At 43.5% G+C, this 21,683-nt stretch overlaps 1 protein-coding gene across 6 annotated transcripts in view; it reads left to right on the top strand.

Moving 5' to 3' along the window:
* Positions 1–5,371: 5,371 nt before the first annotated feature.
* APBB2 (amyloid beta precursor protein binding family B member 2) overlaps positions 5,372–21,683 on the top strand; it is a 405,965-nt gene continuing 389,653 nt past the window's right edge. For 4 of the 6 annotated variants that reach the window (XM_032136010.2, XM_032136011.2, XM_058429991.1 and 1 more), the window contains exon 1: positions 5,372–5,525. The gene's annotated coding sequence lies outside the window, so the exon portion shown is untranslated. The remainder of the gene's footprint in view (positions 5,526–21,683) is intronic. The other 2 variants (XM_032136017.2, XM_032136016.2) reach the window with 1 other exon arrangement.

The following is a 21,683-nucleotide window of genomic DNA, read 5'->3' on the forward strand; positions in this document are numbered from 1 at the left end:
GTTGGTAGTAGAGGAATCCAAATATATTTTTGAAATCGAATAAGGGTTGTTATATTTTTAATTTTCTTTTTATTACCAACCAAACAAGCAGCAGTGACGGAGTGATGGAGTTTGATTATGTGAGTCCTTCAGGTTAGTAGTTAAGATTTTATCTTTAAGCAACTGGAAGACATCAGCGGTTTTAAAGGAGGAGAATGACATCATCAGCATCTTTTTTTAGAAGGATCACTCTGGCAGCGGTGTGGAGAAAGGGCTTGGATTGGGAGTGATGGGTGTCACCAAGGTTGGTTAGCAGGATTCTGAAATATTATGCATGAAAAGACAGTGAGGACAGTGGACAGTGAGGACAGAGAGGCGGGCCCACATTTGAGAGGCAGGCATCCCTGAGTTGGGAGCAAAAGGGCCTGATGATTAATTTAATGCGGGTGGTTGAGGAGGAAGGAAGAATTGAAGATGACTGAGATTTCTAGTTTAGAAACCTGAGTAATTGGGGAATGTCATTAACTGAAATAGGAGTGGAAGGAAGGAAATCATCCTATGTGAGGCCTACCAGAAGCTTTACATATGTTATTTAATCTTAAATAAACCCATAATGAAAAAATTAACACGCCCATTTTGCAGATAAGAAAAGTGAGGTTCAGTGAGGTAAAGTAGCTTGCCCAAGGCCACACAACTACTAAGAGCTGGGATGTGAAATAAGGTCTTACTCCAGTGCCCCTATTCTTTCCATGATAGTAGGGGACTTTGTGCTTTGTACCTCTTTGTACCTCTCTACACTCTAATAATAATTTTAGTTTGGAAAAATAGGACTGAAGCTCAATGGGAAGGTAGACCATGGAAACATGGTCCTCCCAGGAATAGTGCAGTATGAAGAGAGATTAAAGGATTGCCCTAATGACATTAAGGCCCAGAGCAGCACTGTTGAATACAATTTTCTGCAGTGATGCAAATGTTTTTTACTTACATTATCCAATACAGTAGTTATTAGGCCATATGCTACTGAGCACTTGAAATGTGGCTAGAATGAATGAGGAACCGAAGAGTTAATTCTAATTGATTTTAAGTGATTTCAGATTAAATAAGCATATGTGGCTGGTGACTGCCATATTGGATGGTTTAGGACTAGAGAAACCAGTCAGGCATAGAGGGTTCATCAGAGAAGAGGCCTTGCTGGTACCCCTGAAAAATCACTCGATATTTGATCACCTGCCTCATACCTCTGGGTAATATTGGTCCTATATTTGGGGACCATAATTTATTAGTTAGCAAAAGGTTTTTTTCCTAGTGTGGACCACAAACTTATTTTACTATGTTTTATCTTTAGGAGAGTAAGTACAATACTCCCTCTCCTTTCTTATCTGAGAATCATTATAGTCATTTTCTCTGTGTTTACATTTTTCCGTATATAGTATTATTTAAGAGCTCAAGCTCCAGGAAAACTGCCTGGGTTCAAATCCCAGTTCTGCCAATGAATATTTTGTGCCTTGAGTTAGCTGCTTCACATTTGCAAGCCTCACTTTCCCTATCCATAAAATAGGGATAACAATAGTGCTTCATTCATAGGGTAGTTGTGAGGATTGAGTTAAATAACCTATGGAAAATGCTTAGCCAGTATCTGGCACATGCTAAATACTCAGTAAGAGTTAGCTATTCTAAAACTAGTACTGTGTGATAGTGTGTACTTTGTACCTCTGCATTTTGACATTTACTCGACTCTATTTTTGCTTCAATAGAAGGTATTCCACCAGATCTCTGTCAGAACATTCCAAAAAGAAATACATTCCTCAAGATAAGAAGGTAGACAGAGTTTTGAAGAATTAGATTTTATCTTACTGCAGGCATGAGTTTTGAGTTGTTTTTGATTTCACTTTGATTTCTATATTGTTAAAGTATTTAAAATCATTACAGAAGAAAATCATGACCATGATATTTTGTTGTGATCGTTAAAATTCCCTTGGTTTAAGCTCAAACCGTTGCACATATACCACACAATCAAATAATAATACTAGAAGTTCTTAATGTTGGCACAGAAGGTTTCTTGATGTTTTGTAGTTATACCGTTTTTTTTGTTTTGTTTTGAGATGAGGTCTTGCTGTGTGGCTCAGGCTGGAGTGCAGTGGCTATTCACAGGCAAGATCATACTGCAACTTTGAACGTCCAGCCTCATGTACCCTCTTGCCTCAGCCTCCCCAGTAGCTGGTACTACAGGCTTGGGCCACTGCACTCGACTCATACCTGTTTGTTTGAAATATTTAATGCCTAGACTCTGGCTAGTCAATGCTACTTAGAAGTGGCTGGATATTTGTTGATCACGGACTATTTAAAGACTAATGATGTCACAGGTAGGAACAAGTAATAGGATCCCTTTTGTTGTCACCAATTTTGTATTTTGTAATCTTTGGAATGTAAAACTGCATTGTAATATAGTATTGCACTCCCTACGGTGTTTGTGCAAAAACATTTTTTTTTCCCCATTAGATTGGAATTTTGAGAAATCTGGCTTCAAGTGCCAGTTCTGCCTTTGGTTTGTCTAAATAAAGAAGTCATTTATTTCTCTGGGCCACAGAGAGGTAAATGTCATCTGTAAAGTCCAAGAGTTGATCTTGATTTGATTCTAGAATGGTCTTGAAGTATCCTTCCAAATAAAATTCCTTGGATCTGCCTCCTTCCCCCAACTCCCTAGGAGGACCTTTGGCCTTAAGGGACTTAAGAGAGGTCATTTTTATCTACTGTTCACAGTGTTTACTTCCATGCTTTAAAAAACATGCTCTTGGAATATTCTTGGATATTTCATTTCCTTGGAAAACAATTAATGGGTGAGTCAGCATGAAGAAAAAACCCACTCACAATAGATACAAAAATTGCATGAAGTGGTGAAACGAGAAATGATTTTCTTTGTAATCTGAAATGATGAGGTATGAAGAAACCAATTACTTATTTATAAAATGAGCGCGCGGTGGGAAAGCTTTATGTAGCAAAGCTAAAGTGCTGTTACATATTTAGCAAGACAGAGGGCATGGAGAGTCCTCTCCATACTGCCTTAAAACTGCTGTTAAAATAAACGTTCCTTTCAGTGAGACAGACAATGTGTTGGGAGGCGGACGAAGGAAGGAAGCAAGGGAAGGGTCAAAGCCTTCCCTCCGGCCCCGATCAGTCCCCTCTGTAAATTCATTATTAAGGGAATTTCCTCCTGCAGCTGCGGAACGCTTAGTGGCCGTTTCGACGTCACTGTCAGGGCATTTCAGGGATTTTGTGTGCCCAGGCGGTGACTTCCCGACTTCTCCGGCGGATCCCCGGGGAGGGGTGCAGAACACCGCCCGTGGCGAAGTCGGGCCAGGGGAGTTTGGGAACCAGTCCCCGAGGGCTCAGCGGCCGGAGGAGGGCGCGGAAGTGTTTCCTGGGTGAGCCCGGCAGCCGAGCCCGTTTCCGGAAGGCTGATTGCATCAGGTGTGGAGCAGGGCGCCTCCTCGGCCCAACCTGGCGGCCTCTGCGCCTGCGCGCGCCGCCCCGCCCCGCTGCCGCGGACTCCACGGCGGGTTTTCCTCTCGGTCGGGAGGAGACCGAGCTGGGAGGGGCAGGCGCCGCTCACCTACCCGGGACCCCCGAGAGAGAGCGGGTGGCCAGGCTGGGTTCCGGGGATCTGAGGGGAGCTGTGAGGTCCGGGAATAGAGTGCCTTGGAAAGAGGACCCGCCTGCAAGGTTGGAGGCTGGTCGATCTCCGCTCCTGACGGGAGTGGTGGTCTTGGGCTGGTTTCCTTGCCTCTTTGGCCTTGAAGATCACAGACTAAGAACCACAAGGCTTTCCAGTTCACAGAGCCTGTATTTTCCCCAAGAGGGCTACTGTGGCCCTCGACTGTCCTTGGTCCACGGACGTGTTAGGTGGATCTTGGGGTGCAGAGACTCAGTCCCAAGAGTAAACACTTTTCATGAACTTACAAGGATTTCTCTGTGACAGTATTGTTTTTATGTTGTAGGAGGGAGGGACATGATTGCTGGCCTCCAGCTCTGTCTGAGGGGAATAATTGTTAATTGGAGAGGTTATTGGAGTGCAAAAGTCAGAAACCACCTTCCACAAGGCAGACCCCTCCCATCCCTTCGTAACAACCTCACTGAGTCTGCATGAGGATCCCGCTATACACTCTATTCGCACCTTGTGCATTTCCCTTCCAGCACTCTACCTGTTTGAAACGACCGTTTTGAGTGATTATTTGATAGGTGTCTGTCACCCGGCCGGACTATAAATTCCATGAAAGCAGGGGCCTGGGCTTTTAAATTCACCTCTATCCTCAGGCCTAGTACAAGACCTCGTGGATCCTCAATAAACTCATGTGGGAAAGAATAAAGTAATGCCCACCCCACTGCATGGAGTCCTCATAGGAAGAATCGTGAGTTTTTAATTCGAGATCCTCGGTAGGACTGTGTGTGTTTGTGTTCGGGTAGGGTTCTCTAAAGTGTATAGTCCTCATACTAGCAGCATCGGCATCCCATGGGAACTTGTTAGATATACAGATGCTTGGGCCCCACCACATATCTACCCATTCAGAGACACAGATTGGGACTCAGGGATTTGTACTTCAGCAAACCCTCCAGGCGATTCTGATCCAGGCTCCAGTTTGACAACGGCTGCCCTGGTGAAGAGCAATCCTAAGGATACTTTGGGGATGTAATTCACAGTGTCTGGGGGCAGAGCACGGTTTACCACTTACTGAGACTCGACTCTTATCAGGGCTTTGCTTGCACGCTTACAATTAGAGTTATAGATAATATTATTGGCAATGGAAAGGAAAACCTGCTTTTCCTCTCCGGCAGTTGTATTTCTCCCCTGATATTATCTTGTTGTGATTTCCGGATCAAAGAAGAGTGTGTGTGCGGCACCCTGGGGGTGGGGATAGGAGGTAGAAGGAAGGAGAAAGTCTCGCCTACAACTTGCAGTTAGCCTGGGTGGGTGTGGGCAGCTCTCCTGTGGGGACGTTTTCCTATTGCAAGGGAATGCTGGCGTGTGGGAGAAAAGCCAGGGCTAAGGTAACACAACTGTCTTTTGGTGCAGACAGACACCAGCCACATGGAGGGGATACCCGGGCTGCACCGCACGTCCTGCCTTTGAGTCTTACTGGGGCATCCATTGCCTCCCTGCGTATTCCCAGGCGATTGGGGAGCGTGCGTCCCGCAGGCCCCGCCGCCTCCACCTGCAGGGGTCGCCCTGGGAGCGCAGCCCGCCTCCTTCTGCCCGGCCCCCGCCCCCCGGCCCCGCCTTTCTCCCATTCGGCCCCCGCCCCGCCGGGTCCCTCCAGCCTTCCCTCGCGCAGCCGCTGCCAAAGCCTGGAGAAGTGGAATCTCGTCAGCGCCGCTCCCTGCGCGGGACTCGCGGAGCGGCATTGAGCATGCTCAGTTGCCGGAGCCCGTTCTGGTCTCAAGTAGGAAGCTAGTGAGCTGTAACCGCAGCTGATCTGGGCGCTCCGGGGAGGGCGAGACTGGAGGAGAGCCGCTGGGCGCCGGAGCCGAGGGGAGCGCTGCGCGCACCACTGGTGAGCCCCGCTTTCTTCCTTGCCTTTGCCCGGGATTCCAGGGCAGCACGAGAGTGATGGGGAAACACCCGGGCAGCGGCAGCAGCGTGCGGCGAGCGGCTGCGGGTTCCCCCGGCGGCTGCTCCTCTGCTCCTGGCCCCGGGGCTGCGCGGCCACTGCCGCCCGCTCAGCCGCAGCCACAGCTGCAGCAGCTGCCGCGGCATCTGCTGCGGGGCGCCCGCTGCGGAGTCCCGTGCGCCCTGCGCCCGCGCCGCAGGGCCAGTGGCACGGCGTCTGCGGGTTCACTCTCCTTGACTTCCATCCCTCCCGCTTCCCGGCGCCCTCTTTCCCTCAGCAGCCCCGGCTTGGCAGGGCCTGGGGCGGGGGAGACCGGGTTGGAGCCGGTGCGCCCGGGTGGGGACTGCGGAGGGGAAAAGTGAGGGTGGGCGCCTGCGGGAAGAGCGCACACCCCCTTGTCCTGGCACCGGCCTCCGCTGTGCGGCTCGGCTGTCCCTCCCGGGCGGCAGCGCGCTCCTGCCGGGGAGTTGGAGCCGGGGTTGGCTTCTCCACGAGGGGTTCAGAGGCCCCCCGCTGAGACATGAAAGGGGGGAAAAGTTCCTTTTCCCCCTCGGTGGCAGAGAGAGCGTTTAACTAGAAAATGGCTGTGCAGAGGGGACCGACTCGAGGAAACTGGCCACTGGGACCCGAAAGCCCCTGCGCTGCCCGCCGGGCGGAATGGAGGGTGGTACGCTAGAAATGACATTTGTGCGGCGAGAACAGAGCTGGACGGAGGGAAGGATGCTGAGACCCATAGAAACAATGAAAAGTGGTCTCCACGTCGGTGAAGTGGTGTAGACTACGGGTTCGGGGCAAACAGCCGAGGGAGCATGGGACTGGAATTCAAAAAAAAAATTTGGATAAATCATATGTGGAGTTGTCACCGACTGTTCTGTAGTCAAGCTCTGCGCGGTTTTAGAGCCACGACTGTCACAGACGTTTTTGGATGGATTGAGTGGTTGAGGAGGGCTAAAATTTAGAGGAGAATAAGGTCAGTGTCGGAAGCTCCAACTGGGCTGTCGGAGGGGACGGTTTGTTTAAGTCCCTCAGTCACTGGCTTTACATCGTGTCTAATTACTTACGTGAAATACCCAAAGGATTATCATAAAATGATGCCATCGGTGGTGTTTGAATTCCAAGGAATGAGGAAACTTTGTGAGATTGGCATGGGTTTATCATTTGTTTTAATATTTCACTGATTAAAAAAACACACAGTGGCAGCTCGATCTGTTGTTTCTGGAGTTTACTCTCTTAAATCTTGCCTTTTTTTTTTTCTTGTCATGGTTTCAGATTTAAAATCTTGTCCCCAAGTGGCCATAATAATGCAGAGTATTAGAATTTGTGTGGCTGGCCTTTTAGGAACAGATGGAATCCTTGAAAGGGGATTTCTTCATGAACTTAGGTAGCAACCTTCTCGTTTTCAACTTGTAGCTTGTAAGCAATATTTGTTCAACAGTTGTTTTTCATAACTTGCAACATCCTAGAAATGGCATCGTTCATGAAGGATGATATTTTTGGCGAGGATGGGGAAACCTCCAGGCTGGGTAAATGCTGAGAGAACACAGGTGGCAGTAGAGTACAGTGGGCTGATCTTAGGGCGGAAGGTGGTGGGGTACAAGTGCAAGATTTCAATTGCTGTTCTTTCGTTGTCCATGTGCTATATGACCCCGAAGTCACCGATAGTCTTCATAAACTGGATATAACCATGTCTCTAGATATTTGCTGAGAGCCTTTGAGAGAGGACTCTAAAAAGATGCTTTCCACAGAAGGTTTTTAGGTCCTATACTTTTTATTCCTCTTCAAATGGATACTTTTAACTGAATAAATTAACCTTCAAGGAGCCAATGTGAGCCGGCTTTCTGAAATTTTTATGAAGTGGTAATTGAAAAGCTTGTTGGTGAGGTGGGAGGATTGCTTGAGCCTAGGAGTTTGAGGCTGTAGTGAGCTATGATCACGCCACTGCACTCCAGCCTGGGCAACAGAGTGAGACCCTGTCTCTGAAAAAAAGAAAGCTTGATGAGCTAAAGTGTAAAATACTGGCGTTTACCCTTAACTGGAATAATATGAATACTGACTCCAAAATTACTTGGGAAAAGACTATTGCATATATTGTAAGAATCCACATGTACAAACATAAAATATTTTTAAACTGCTACTTTTTGTCATGTTTCAACCTTTTGATGACTGTTTTCTTTTCCTGCCACCAGAGAAACAACAGCGTATGAACATTGAATTCTTTTATTTTTCTGTTACCACAGAAATGAATACTGAAAGCCTTGCCATAATATTAGAATAGTGATGTGTGTGGACTGTCCTGATTACTGGATATCTCAATTTGTCTTTTAAGAAAAGTGGAAGGGAGAGCATCAGGAAGAATAGCTAATAGATGCTGGGCTTAATACCTAGGTGATGGGTTGATGTGTGCATCAAACCACCAAAGTACATGTTTACCTGTATAACAAATCTGCACATTCTGCAAACGTACCCAGAATTTAAAAGTTGAAGGAAAAAAAAGAAAAATGGTGTGTCATGTCCGTGTACCTTTTTCAATTTCACTTTAAAAATAGACAATACCTGGCCGGGTGTGGTGGCTAACGCCTATAATCACAGCACTTTGGGAGGCTGAGGCGGGCAGATCACTTGAGGTCAGCAGTTTGAGACCCGCCTGGCCAAGAGGTAAAACCCCCGTCTCTAAAAAAATACAAAAATTAGCCGGGTGTGGTGGCTCCCGTCTGTAATCCCAGCTACTGGGAAAGCTGAGGCAGAATCACTTGAACCTGGGAGGTGGAGGTTGCAGTGAGCCAAGATCGCACCACTGCACTCCAGCCTGGGCAAAAGGGTGAGACTCCGTCTCAAAATAAATAAATAAATAAATAACAAAACAAAACTAGACAATACCCTTGTGATATAACACCTTAAGTTTTCCAGGGGCAGGGGAGGGGAGCAGGTGGGACAGACTTTTAGGAAAATATTGTAATAAATTATTACTGGTTGTGTGGGGAATACTTATTTTCCTACATGGGGTTAGGAAACCAGCATTTGTTCAGTGCCTATTATTATTTTTGAAACAGAGTTTCAGTCTGTCACCCAGGGTGGAGGGTAGTGGTGCGATCTTGGCTCACTGCAACCTCTGCTTCCCAGGTTCAAGTAATTCTCCTGCCTCAGCCTCCTGAGTAGCTGGAATTCCAGGTGCCTGCCACCATGTCTGGCTAGTTTTTGTAATTTTAGTAGAGATGGGGTTTCACCATGTTGGCCAGGCTGGTCTCCAAGTCCTGACCTCAGGAGATCCACCTGTCTCGGTCTCCCAAAGTGCTGGGATTACAGGCGTGAGCCATCGCGCCTGGCCTGTTCAGTGCTTTTTATGTGTCCTATTATCCTATTAAGGTTTTGTATATATCATCTTATGCTGTAAGCATCTATGCATAAATGTCAGCTGTCTAAGAAAACCCCTCTGAAAAGGTGGATGCTCATGATTTCACAGCAATAGAGCTTTAAGCTTTTATCTTATATGAAAATATCTTTAATTGGTTCCATTATTATTCAGTAAGCATTCTCTTTTAAGCATCTTTGATTTGTTATTTAGAATTAAATTTGATTGAAACTGCATATCTTCAGAATGATTTGAATGTTTTCAAGAAGCTTCTATCCAGATTTTAAAACTGTTTTGTGTTCATTTATTTTCAACAATGTTGCACTACTGACAAATGAAATTAGATGTCAGGAAGATAAACCTGATTAGCCATTTTGATTTTAATGTGTTATTCGTGCATATTCTGCATGCTGATATGTGTTGATGGCATTTCTCTCAGCTGAAATGGTTTGTCAGAGGCAGAGTAACAGACTCTCCATAATAAAGGGTCTGGGGGGATTGGGAGGAAAGACCACTAACTAGGGACCCCAAAGACTTGCCTTTGGGGCTGGCTTATCCCTTACTTCAATTCACTGTGTTAGCTGGAAAAAGTCAGTTATGTCTCTGGGCCTGTTCTCCAATCTGTAAAATGAGAGAGCTGCAGTCACCCTCTGGTTGTCTATCGGGTCCTTCTTGTCCCAGTCTAGAGATCTGTGATGCAGCCATTCGAGGAGAGAGGTCTTCATTTAAGAGCAGGGGTCCCCAGCGCTCTGCTTTGGACCTGAACTGGTCAGTGGCCTATTAGGAACCGGGCCGTAGAGCGGGAGGTGAGCGGCCGGCGAGTGAGCTTTACCATCTGAGCTCCACCTCCTGTCAAATCAGTGGCGGCATTTGATTCTCACAGGACTGTGAACCCTGTTGTGAACTGCACGTGTGGGATCTTGGTTGTGCACTCCCTATGAGAATCTACTGCTTGTTGATCTGAGTTGGAACAATTTCATCCCAATCCCCAACCCCATCCGTGGAAAAATTGTCTTTCATGAACGCTGTCTGGGACCACTGGTTTAGAGCATTATTTGGAGGTGATTTTGTGTTTCCCTGTCTGGTTTGTCACTGCTTTGTCGAATGCCCTTCTTTTTTTATCCAATTCCTACTTCCCTTGTAGTTTTCATTTGTTATAAAATGGTTGTCATAAAATTAACTTTATGGCCCTGCCAGTCTAGTTAGCAGATAAGGTAATGATTAGATTTCGGTAACGTGTATTCGACATTTGAAACTACTTCATAGCATTTTCTGCGGGGAGACTTTCTGCTCTTGGGCACACAGATAGTCTGAGAAAGAAACCTCTACCTAGGCTGCAGGGGAGGGGGTCCTGTGCTTTGCTTCCCAGGCCCACCCTTGTGAAATTTTGGCAAGCCTTTCCTGTGTCCCAGCCTTTGTCTTCTCCCCTTGATGAGAAATGCAGCCCTTGGTCTCTGGAATACGACTTTCATTCTCATTTAACGTTAGCCCTGTCACTGTGTTGGACAGATGCCTGTGGTTGGCTGCTGCAGTAGCAGGAGTGGTGGCTGGTGAAATGTGTCTACTCAGTGTCATTAGCAAGATCACGAGCTTTTTTTTCTTTTTTTCTTGGCAAGCTGCGATGGGGCAGAGAGCAAAGGAAACCAATCCCATTTGGTGTTTTTAGTGCACTTTGCTTTCAAGAGGCTCACAAAACTCAGCCTCATTAACCTTTAAGTGAGTCAGTGAGGAGTTGTTATTCCATTGAAATAATTTTTAATAAAGGGAGAGTGACTCTAGTTCCTCTAATCATAACCAGGCTCCAGGGTTCCTGGACCCCTGTGAGGAGTGGGTCATTAACTGCAGACATTAGATGAGAGCTGGGAGAGAGGAAGGGCATAGAAGGTGGAAGGTCAAGTCCCACAACTGGGCAAGAAGTAAGAAGCTTGATCAGTTTAAAGGTATTAGAGCTCTTTGTGTGTAGAGTTACAGGAGACATTCCCTTTCTATATAATCTATTTCCATAGTGTTTGAATCTTATCTTGTTTTCTGTAATGGACATATATTTCTTTTATAATCAGAGAAAAATCCCAATATATAATTTATTGGTATATAAAATGTACAGATTCACATGGACAAATAAGAGAAGAGAACATGGGAAAAAAAGAATGGTATAAAAAGGTGGATTAAAGCTTTTCTTTGTTGTTGGTTAATGACTTGACATTGGTTATAAACAAAGTTTACCAGTTCTACCCTCTCTTTTCCTCTTGTGGAAATCCTGCAAACTTTGTTTGCTAGGTAATAACTGAAGTTCCCGAAGTGTAACTCATTGGCAAGTATGCTTCAGGAATGCTGAGAGTGGGAGGAAGAGTGTTGTTTTTTTTAAGTTGATGAAAAAGAATGCAGAGGCCGGGAGCAGTGGCTCTTGCCTGTAATCCCAGCACTTTTGGAGGCCGAGGCAGGTGGCTCACTTGAGGTCGGGAGTTCGAAACCAGCCTGGCCAATGTGGTGAAACCCCGTCTCTACTAAAAATACAAAAATTAGCCAGGCATGGTGGCACGCACCTGTAATTTCAGCTACTCAGGAGGCTGAGGCAGGAGAATCGCTTGAACCCAGGAGGTGGAGGTTGCTGTGAGCTAAGACCGCACCACTGCACTCCAGCCTGGGTGAAAGGGCGAGACTCTGTCTCAAAAAAAAAAAATTCCAGAGTATTGGAATCGAGCTAGAAGGAAAAACATGTGTTTAAGAGGGTGAGATAGATTGGAGGGACTTTGCAGAATTCCAGGGGGTAAAGGGAAATGCCATTGTTGAAGAAGGAAGGCCTGGCATTGCTGGAGGTATGGGATGTGTCCCTATTGTGTAAGTCAGAGCTCAGTTTCCACACAATTTAAAAGTAACTGAGTATCTCCTATATGCAGAGCATAAGGTTAGGCCTACAGGTTGTTTATTATTGGTTAGTGGTTTTCACTGTTCTTATCACAATGATGATAATGATGTAGTGAATATGTCATAGTTGTTCAAATAAGAAGATGTGTCTTTTTCTCTGATACTATGCCTTTCTCATTTTTGGGTAAGATTCTTTTATGATTTGATGAGAATATTTTTATCTAGCCGCTTAATGGTCCCCGAAATTGGTAAGTCTGGGAATCTGGGCCTGAGATGCAGGGAGGCCTGCCTTGGGATTGAGTTGAGTCATGGAGGCCAGGTCAACATGTGGAGTTCGTGGGTCAGCTGATGGGGCCCCTGGGCTTTCCAGGAATATAGAGTCACCCAAGGTCCTAGAAACTGTGAATGAGCTAATTTTGAAAGTGCCCTAGGAGCCAGTGACTATTTTTGAATTATAGCTTGAGAATGACAAGGAAAACGCCAAGATGAAAGATGAGGGTGTAAGGGAGCAGAATGGGCAAGTGGTTGAAGTGTGAATTTCAGCAGGTGGACCTCAAGATGTATCTTGACATTTGATTCTTTGCATGATGCAGGCCTCTTTCTGGCAAAACAACACTCTTCAGCAATTCTTAGTTAGTGATTCTAGGAAATGGTGATGGGTTAAAGCCACAGAACCTAGAATTGTGTAATAGCCAGCTTGGCCCAGACCTCTGCAGTATCATCCCCTCCAGGGTGAGCCTTGAATTGCTGGAGGAAGCTTCAGAATGATTTGCTCATGGAATTGCTGTTATTCACCTTTAGTTTTGGTTGCTATTGTGGGGTGAAGAAGGAGTGTCAAAACAACAACAAATTATTTCCTTTTTTTCTTTTGAGATAGAGTCCCACTTGGTCGCCCAGGCTGGAATGCAGTGGCATAATCACGGCTCACTGCAACCTCCACCTCCCAGGTTCAAGCAATTTTCCTGCTTCAGCTACCCAAGTAGCTGGAACTACAGGTGCCCGCCCCTGTATCCGGCTAATTTTTGTATTTTTAGTAGAGGCTGGGGTTTCACCACTTTGGCCAAGCAGGTCTTGAACTCCTGACCTCAAGTAAGTGATCTGCCTGCCTCAGCCTCCCAAAGTGCTGGGATTACAGTTGTGGTGCCTCTCGCTGGCAGCATCCTGCTTGCTCTTTGGTGCTGGCTCTGTTCTTACCTTCTGATCTTCATTCTGTTTCTCAGGTAGACTTCCGTCCTGGGCAAGAGAGTCAGTCGACCTGCCACATTGAGTATCCCAATTTGCTAGGTGGTATTGTTTGTCGGTGAAAGTGAATAAATCAGAATTTCCTTAGCATGAGTTAGGTTTCTTGAGTTGGTTCATTCCTGGGGGAACTAATACCGTTGAAATTTTCTTGACATTTCAAGAAATGATCATATACCACATTGCAAATTTTGAACACAGCAGAGGCATGATTTGGGTGTAGAGACACCTTGGGAAGCATTGATTCAGACTCAGATTCTTCAAATTATCTGATCAGAACCTCTTGTCCTCTCCAAGAACCAAGGTCTATTTATACCTTTTCCGGGACACTGGTGAAGAGAGACGTTCATTTGGTGACATCCAGGAACCTCGGCTTCATTTGTTCTTTCCTTTGTTCAGCAAATGCTTATTGAGTACATACTTTGTGCCAGGCACTGTGCTAAGTTCAGGAGGACAGAGAGAAATGTACCAGAACATTGCTTATAGGGTGCTGCAGTAGAGGCACGTGTGTGATGGGAGTGGAGGGGAAGGAAAGCTGTCCTAATGCTGCGAGAGTGGCAAGAGCTGTGGCGAGTGACTCCTCGTGTAAAATTCCCACTACAGCAAACCCTTCAGCTGATTCCTTTGTCATCTTTCCTTAACTCAATTTTATTCCTACCTACCACCCAGGATTTGCTACTCCTTTTGTAGGGGAACTCGGGATTTGGCCTTTCAAATCTCTGTGGCAGTAGTTCTTAAGCAGGGCAGTTTTGCTCACCGGGGAACATTTGGCAGTGACATTTTGGTCATTGTGACTGTGGAGGGCTAACTACTGGCATCTAGTAGGAAGAGACTAAGAATGCTACTAAACATCCTACAACATGTGCAAGGATAGCCCTAGAAGGAGGCAGCAGGGGTTTAGTGCTCAAGTCCCAGTACTGCTCTGCAATTTAATAGCCGTATGACAAAGGGCAACAGAATTGTACTTTGACAACAGAATTACACAGTACTCAGTTTGCTCATCTGCAAATAGGAATACTAATTGTGCTTATATAATATGATTGTTATGAAGATTTTGTCAGTGAATGTATAAGAGCAGAGAACAATACTTGATGTGAAATAAGACCTTAACCAGTATTTTTATTTTTAGTTTTAAACAAAATCTTTACCTTTTGACTCTAAAGAGCTTAAGTTTAGAGTATCCAGGGCAGTTGAGCTTGTAGCCCTACCTCTAAGTATGCTTTGTTGTAGGAAATGGCCATTGTTTTTGTGTTTTTCTAGTTCCTTTTTGTCCATTGGCTTTATTTCCCATTGTCTCCATCTCTTGATTCTAAGGTTTTTAATAGCTTTGCCTTTCATCCCTTTTTTCCCAGGGACCCAAATTTATGCCTTTAATGAGCTTGTCCCTAGAGGGCTGAGAATTATATTTATGATTTTCCTTAGCTCTGTCTATTTTGGGAATGGTGAGAAAATGGGAAGCGGGTCAGGGGAGATGTTGTATTACTTCCTGATTGTCATAGCTCCCTTCTCTGTAAAATCCCATGAAGGACTAAGAGGCAGGTGGTAGTGCTTGCTTAGTAACTCTTCCCTTTACACCCACCAGCTTCACTCCCAAGTTGGGTGCCTACTACTTCCAAAATACCCCGTAATTGGGTCACAACATTATCTGCCTGCTTGGAATCATATCTAAAAATCAAAGCAAAGATGCAGACTATGTCAGCAGGATTTGAAATGTTTCCATCCTCTGCTTGGAGGCTTTGCAGAATTATTCTGAAAACAAAAGAAGGCAAACTTGTTATCCCAATGAGGTGGCACTTTCTCTGTGGCCTAGAATTATGCCTTATTTTTGCTTGTAAAAGGGCTCAAACCGTGATCCTTTCTGACTTTCCACAGGGATGTGAGCTTTTGTGGACATCACTCAACAGAGCAGATTTACTGTTGAATTTTCATAACATAATTGACTTGGAAAGCGTTTCATTCAGTGTTTTGAATGGTATCAACAGACTAGAGAGAAATTAAGAAGCTCAGTTGTTATATCTTTCGAATTCCTTTCCCATGACACAGTCATCTCTCCCCTGAATGACAGCAGTGGCCTCCTGGCTTATCCAGCTCTGTTCACTCAGTTTGGCTTCCCAAGTGCTGGGCACTGTTCCAGATGCCACACGTGGACACTGACCAGGATGGCCACTGCCTCTGCCTGCTGGGAGCTCTGGGTCTATAGAGAAAGGCTGACAGCTAAAGAATGAATGACAGTACTATGTGATGTGTATTACTGGGAGAAATACTCAGTGCTTCCCAGACGAGCACTTATCCTGGTTGGATGTAGGGAGTGTGTGGGGCAAAGCTTCCAGGAGAAGGGATGCTAAGTCTATTCCACAGTGCACCTGGACCTCCATCTTACGGTTCCTTAAGGCACCCTGACTCTAGCTCCTGCGTGGAGCCTGCTGTTTCTGAATGCGTGCCTCCACCTTCCCTCCCACCTCGGTTGCTTCTCACCTTGGAGGCTGCGCTTGCCTTTTTGCTGGTCTCTTTCTGTTTCTACTGTACACTGCCTCCAAGGTGATCTGCAATCTTCTGCAGGTCTGGGCATATCATCCCAACTCTTCAGGGGCTCCTTGCCATCCTCAGGATGAAGTCTAAGCTTTTTGATGAGGCACTGAACATATTTCATGATCTGCTTTCCATCTTGTTCTTACAACATGCCAGATTTTCTCTGGCCTTTAGGCTTTTATCCACTGTCCCCATTGCCTACGACCATCCCTCCTGTCTGTTCTTTACCGCCTTTCAGTATTCCTTCAGGAAGTAGCTTAAACATTATTCTCTGATATCTTTATGGTTCTTGCTTGGCACAGCAAGTGGGGAAGTGGACAAGGTGGGGCAGGCTCACTGAAAATTTTCATTTGAGAGAGTCCAGGATGGGTCTTTTTGAAAAGCATGTTTGTTAAGATAAAACAATATAGAGTAAAAGTGTTTGGCTCAGTTGTCAGGGATGTGAGGAGACATCCATCCTAGGCTGCTGATTTCTTATGCTTGGAGCAGTTTCCAGAAAGATGCAGTAGGGTTTGACTGAGGAGAGGATTGATGGAGCTGGAGACATAAACAGAGATGGCCCAGGAAACAGTTCACACAGGCAGGGAACCAGGCCTGGAGTACTGGGGAGAATTGGGGCTTACAGCTCCTGGTGGTTCCTTCTGGTTCTGGGAACTTAGACTTTGGGGCCCCCTTGTTAATGTAGTCTGTATTCGTGGCATTTCTGCTCTCCCTAAATGAGATAGGAAGTATGAACACTGAATATGTTGGATACTATTACTGTGGACAGGGTCTCCATGTTCCAGAATTCAGGGGGGAAAACTTCCTGCATTCAAATTCAATTATTTGAGCAGAAAATATGTGAATGGGGTGAAACAAAATTAACACTCACTGTTCTTATTCATGAGACTTGGCAATCAGATCAGTGTCATTTTCCAAAAATGCGTCTTTTCCCAAGATTTGAGATTATTTCTACTAAGATAAATAAAGGAAGTTCTGCATTCCGTCAGTTTATGTATCATTGTCTCATGATCACAGTCATCTCCTGCTGACTTGAATTTTATTTCAGTTTAAATAATTTTCCTTTACTAGTACTAGATCCTGCTGTTGTGTGTGTGTGTGTGTGTGTATCTTTTTTTACAAGCTGCAAGTGGAAATAAGAAACAAATAAAATGAGGTGTTTTATTGAATTTTTATCTTTTCTTTCTCTTAGTTCTGAAAACATGTGGATTGCAAGAAAAGCTAATTTAAAAAAAAAAGACTGAGGAGAATGTGGATTTGTGGCATGATTATCTTTATTTCCTGTAAAGAAAACAGGATTTTCATTAGATCCTGTTGTGCTGTTTTCCTATGAGAGAAATAATAATGAGATAGACTGTCACATTTGGAGTATATATACAATTTTGCTTAACATTTAAATGATTTTTATACGAACATTTGTGAAGGTTTGAACGTTTGCCTATATTCTGCAGCCCCAGTTATTAATAATACAGTGCTGTCTTGTCAAGAACCATTTCTTTATATCAGCGAAACTTCAGGTAGTTTAAACTTATTTCTACAACAGGAGAGCTTGGTGGGTACAGATTTTCATTAAGGCACATTTATTTGACCTTAGTATTGACCTTGAAAGTTAATTTTTGAAATGGTCAGAGATACATCATTTTGATAAATGGTTAAGTTAAAGAATGCAATGTGAATGTTTCTGTGTGATGCAGTTGTAAAAAATTTGTTTGCATAAAGTCAAAGATTATAAGAGAATGAATAGAAACAAAAATAGTATGGTTTCTTGGTGGGATTGTGGATGGTTTTGTTGGCGTTATCTTTCTTCCTCCTTCCCAAGCGTCCTTAGTGTTTTTATATCCTGTTAGCAATGAGTAAAAGGGAAAAAATAATTCTCGTGTGTTCATTTTTGTTTCCTCTAAAGGATGTGCATTTCAGGGGTATTTCTTTAAGCAGACTAACTGGGAACAAAAGAGAACTGGCATATGCTAAGTGAAATTAGCCAGTCACAAAAGGAAAAATATTGTACAATTCTACTTGTATGCATTGCCTACAGTAAATTTATAGAGACAGACAGTAGAATGGCAGTTGCCAGAGGTTGCGGGGAGGGAGGAATGGAGAGTTACTGTTTAATGTGTACAGAATTTTAGTTGGAGAAGACAAAAAGTTTTGAAGATGAATGGTGGTGATCATTGTACAACAATGTGAATGTACTTAATGCTGCAGAACTATACACTTAAAAATAGTTAAAATTCCAAGGAGAAATTAATTCGCACTAGACTGAAGCTCCTGGAGGCATGTTCTAACCTCAGTGCAATCTGCTGCTGGGTCTGAAGCTCCGAGGAGCGGGGAAGGCACAGACCCCAGAAGCTGGGAGGGTATAGATGCCACTCACCTGAACTTGACACCAAGCTACTCATCCAGACAGGTTTCGAATTGTGAATTGGGTATGATCTATGTGAGGCATGTTTTTGGCCGTGTATATTACTGACTTGCACTTTGGAGATAATTTAGTAAAAATGAACTTGATTGGCATGTTCTCAAAAACCATGGCACCTTTCCCGTTTACCCTGCCGAGTGTATTCTCAAAGCCAAGTGACTAGCTGGCCTAACCTTTTTTCTTGCCCATGTTGTTCTAAAGAGAGCATAGGCTTTATCTGTATAGGTTTGGGTTTAAATTCAGGCCTTACTCTGGGATAGATGGATATAGGTGGGTGCCCTGAGGCGAACAGTTTTTTCTCCCTGAGCCACATGTGCTTTTCCCATCTGTAAAATATCTTTAGTGATACTTACCTGGCCATGCTGTGGGAAGGGCTTACTGTGATAACATGTGAAAGTGCTTGCTATATAGAGCAGGTAATCAAGATATTTAGCCACTTTTCATATTTTGTTTCATATTTTGGAGCATTTCGGATTTCAGATTTTCAGATTAGCGATGCTCAACCTTTTGTAGGTTTCAAATGCTTTTTATGCAACTACATGGTTTGGGTTTTTATTCTTACCTGTCTCCCCTCCCTTTTATTTTCTTAAGAAAATATAGATGACAGTCCCTCTGTGTTTGATACTTCATATTACAGTTTGATAGACTTGGGAAATGTATCAGTTGGGATTTGATTCTGGGTTTGATTTGATCAGCGTGGTAACCCTAAACAGGTTACCTCCTTTCCCTGTAGGAATCTTATGGGATCCTATAGGAATCATAAGGGTCAGTGTTTAATGAGCCCTCCCTATAAGGCAACTGTCACTGTGATGAATGCACTGCATGGATTATCTCATTTGATGCTATACTTCTAAGAGGTAGATACTGTTATAATCTCCTAATACAGATGGGGAAGGTGAGGCACACTAAGGTTGTTTGAGAGCATGCAGCTAGAGTTGCACTAGATGAAGATTATGGGGCCAGAATTTGCAAAGGAGAAGGCACTCAGTATATGTGAATACACATGCACAGACACACACATGTACACACATCCTGAATATTTTCTTAAAACACAAGAGCTACTAGATTGTAACACTGGGAATTCCCCAGGACTAAGGTCTAAGGACCAAGCAGTGTGAAAAAGATGTCAGAAGTGCTACCTGTATTTGGTTATAATTGTAGCTACTTTGCATTTTTTAAACAAAGAAAATTTCTACATGCTCTATAGAGTGATACATACTTTTAAAGGCTGTAACTGGTATTGCTATGTTTTCTTTAGGAAAAAAAATCAGTTATTTCTCGAATCATTGAGCATTCTGTCCTGAGAATGTGCTCAGGATAATTACGAAGGATAAGTTCCAGCTGCCAGGGGAGAGCAACTGGCAGTCTCAAAATATTCTCTGTAAATATATTAGTCTGAAAATTGCATTTTAATGTGGTGTACTAGTAAAATAGAATTTTACTTGCTAAATTATTCCATGTTAATAGTGGTATAATTTTTCTAGAGAAAGGCTAATTTTATTAAAAAAAAAAATAGGTCATTCATTTCTTCCAAAATAATTGAATTATCCTTTGGAATAACCTGTTAGTACTTCCTCTTCTATTTCAGTCGGGGTAATAGAATACAAGAAAGCCGATTGAATTTTATGATAAGAATTTGATTTTCAGAAATGTCATTTTCACCACAATGTTTGCTTTGACCAGCTTTACTCTACAGTGCATTTTGACTTGAATGCTGTATTTTGGTATTTAAAGTGAGTTAAGGAACTTACGTGGTGCTTTTCACCATGTAGGTGATGCTAGCATAATATATTCATTTAGTTGTGTCTGATGTCATTCGAAGAGTAGTTCTTGAAATGGGTCGGTTAACAATGATTTCAAAGAGTAATTCTTGAAGTGGGTTGGTTAACAATTACTCATACCAGATCATTTCCCCAAATCTGTCTAAAGGGCCAAATTCTGAATTAGCCTATTGTGGAAATTTCTTTGTTTTCTAGCATACAGAGGAAATCAGGCTGCCAGTGCATGGTGAATGTATTTCTCATGATTTAGAAGTGAACAAAGTACAGTTGATGTAGAGCAAAAGCACAAGTTTGCCACTAGACGCCGGAAGAACAGTGAAGCTATTAATAAGAGAAATTCAAAACATACCCTTTTACTTGAATAATTATGTACCTCATTTATGTTTTTCCTTGAAGGCTAGTTATTGTCAGGTTAATGAAAACTTGGAAGTTGCATGTAATCTTAAACTGTTAGCTGTAGATCCCAAAGAATCATGAGCTTTTAAAATAAATGGGCACCTCTATTAAGAGTTTAACAAATAAAATATCAGTGATTATAGGTTGTTCTTATCAAATATTATTTAATTATTGTTCATTGGTCAAAATTCAAAGGTGTTGCTTTAGTGCAAGAAAAGGAGGTGCACAATAAATTAGCAGTGGGCAGGTAGGTAGATTATAAGTACTGCCCTTGGAATTTTTTTTGGTATATTAACTGTCTTCTATTCTAGGGAAAGACTTGCTTTTTTATGATAAACAAAGTTTCTCATGTACATTTTGGATGTGTTCCATTTACCTGTATAAACAGAAACCTTGAATCTCAAACCATTAACCATTTCCTTACTCTGAAGGGTAGTTTGAGAACTGGCAAATCTTGCATTTATGAGGTAACTGGTTAAAGAGACTCGAGTTATCTCTGTGCATCTCTGGAGTCAGTTCTATTGAGGGTATCTGTTATGGGTTAAATGGTGTCCCCCCAAAAAATATAACTTGAAGTCCTAATACTTCATATCTGCAAATGTAACCTTATTTTGAAAAGGGTTTTTGCAGATGTTAAGGTGAGGTCATACTGGATGGAGTAGAATGGCGTCCTTAATTCCTTATGACTGGTTTCCTTATAAGAAGAGGGAAATTTTTTTTGTTTTGTTTTGCTTATCCTGGCTTGCTTTAAGCTTTAGAAGAAGAGGGATATATGGACACACACACACAGGGAGAATGTAATATAAAGACACACACAGAAGGAAGACATGTGAAGATGGAGGCAGAGACTGGACTTGTGCTGCCACAAACCAAGGGATGCTTGGGGCTACCAGAAGCTTGAAGAAACAAGGAAGGGTCCTCTCTTGAAGGCTTTGGAGGGATCATGGCTCTGCCAACACCTTGATTTCAGACTTCTAGCTTCTAGAACTGAGAGAGAATAAATTTTGGTTGTTTTAAGCCGCCTAGTTTATAGTAGTTTCTTACAGCAGCCACAAGACACTTAATCCACAAGCCTTTGGAGTCAGTCGACCTGCGTTTGAATCCTGGCTTTACCTTCTAATGCTGTGATCTTGGGCAAGTTATTGAACCTCATGGTGCCGCAGTTGACTCATCTGTAAAACAGGACTAAAAAGAACACCTTTTTCCTATATTTGTTTTGAGGATAAAACAATATATGTATAGCACTTTGAACAGTGCTTGCTGCTATTATATTTCAAAAACCAATTGTTTCAAAGCTAAAAGGAAATGATTTTTGATAATTCAACAAATATCTCCCGAACTTCCTCTTTAATGACAGGCCATATGCTAGCCAATAAGTGTTCATCTTGGCCCAGGCAGACAGCGTCCCTGCTCTCCTAGATCCATCAGGCGCTTATTCCTCCATTAGCATGAAGAAGAAAGACATGTTCCTTGTGGCAGCATTATGGGCAAGAGCAGGGTGTAGCCTTTCCTGTGGACTTCAG

Source organism: Hylobates moloch, unplaced genomic scaffold, assembly GCF_009828535.3.
Source record: "Hylobates moloch isolate HMO894 unplaced genomic scaffold, HMol_V3 SCAFFOLD_17, whole genome shotgun sequence".
Classification (NCBI taxonomy): Eukaryota; Metazoa; Chordata; class Mammalia; order Primates; family Hylobatidae; genus Hylobates; species Hylobates moloch.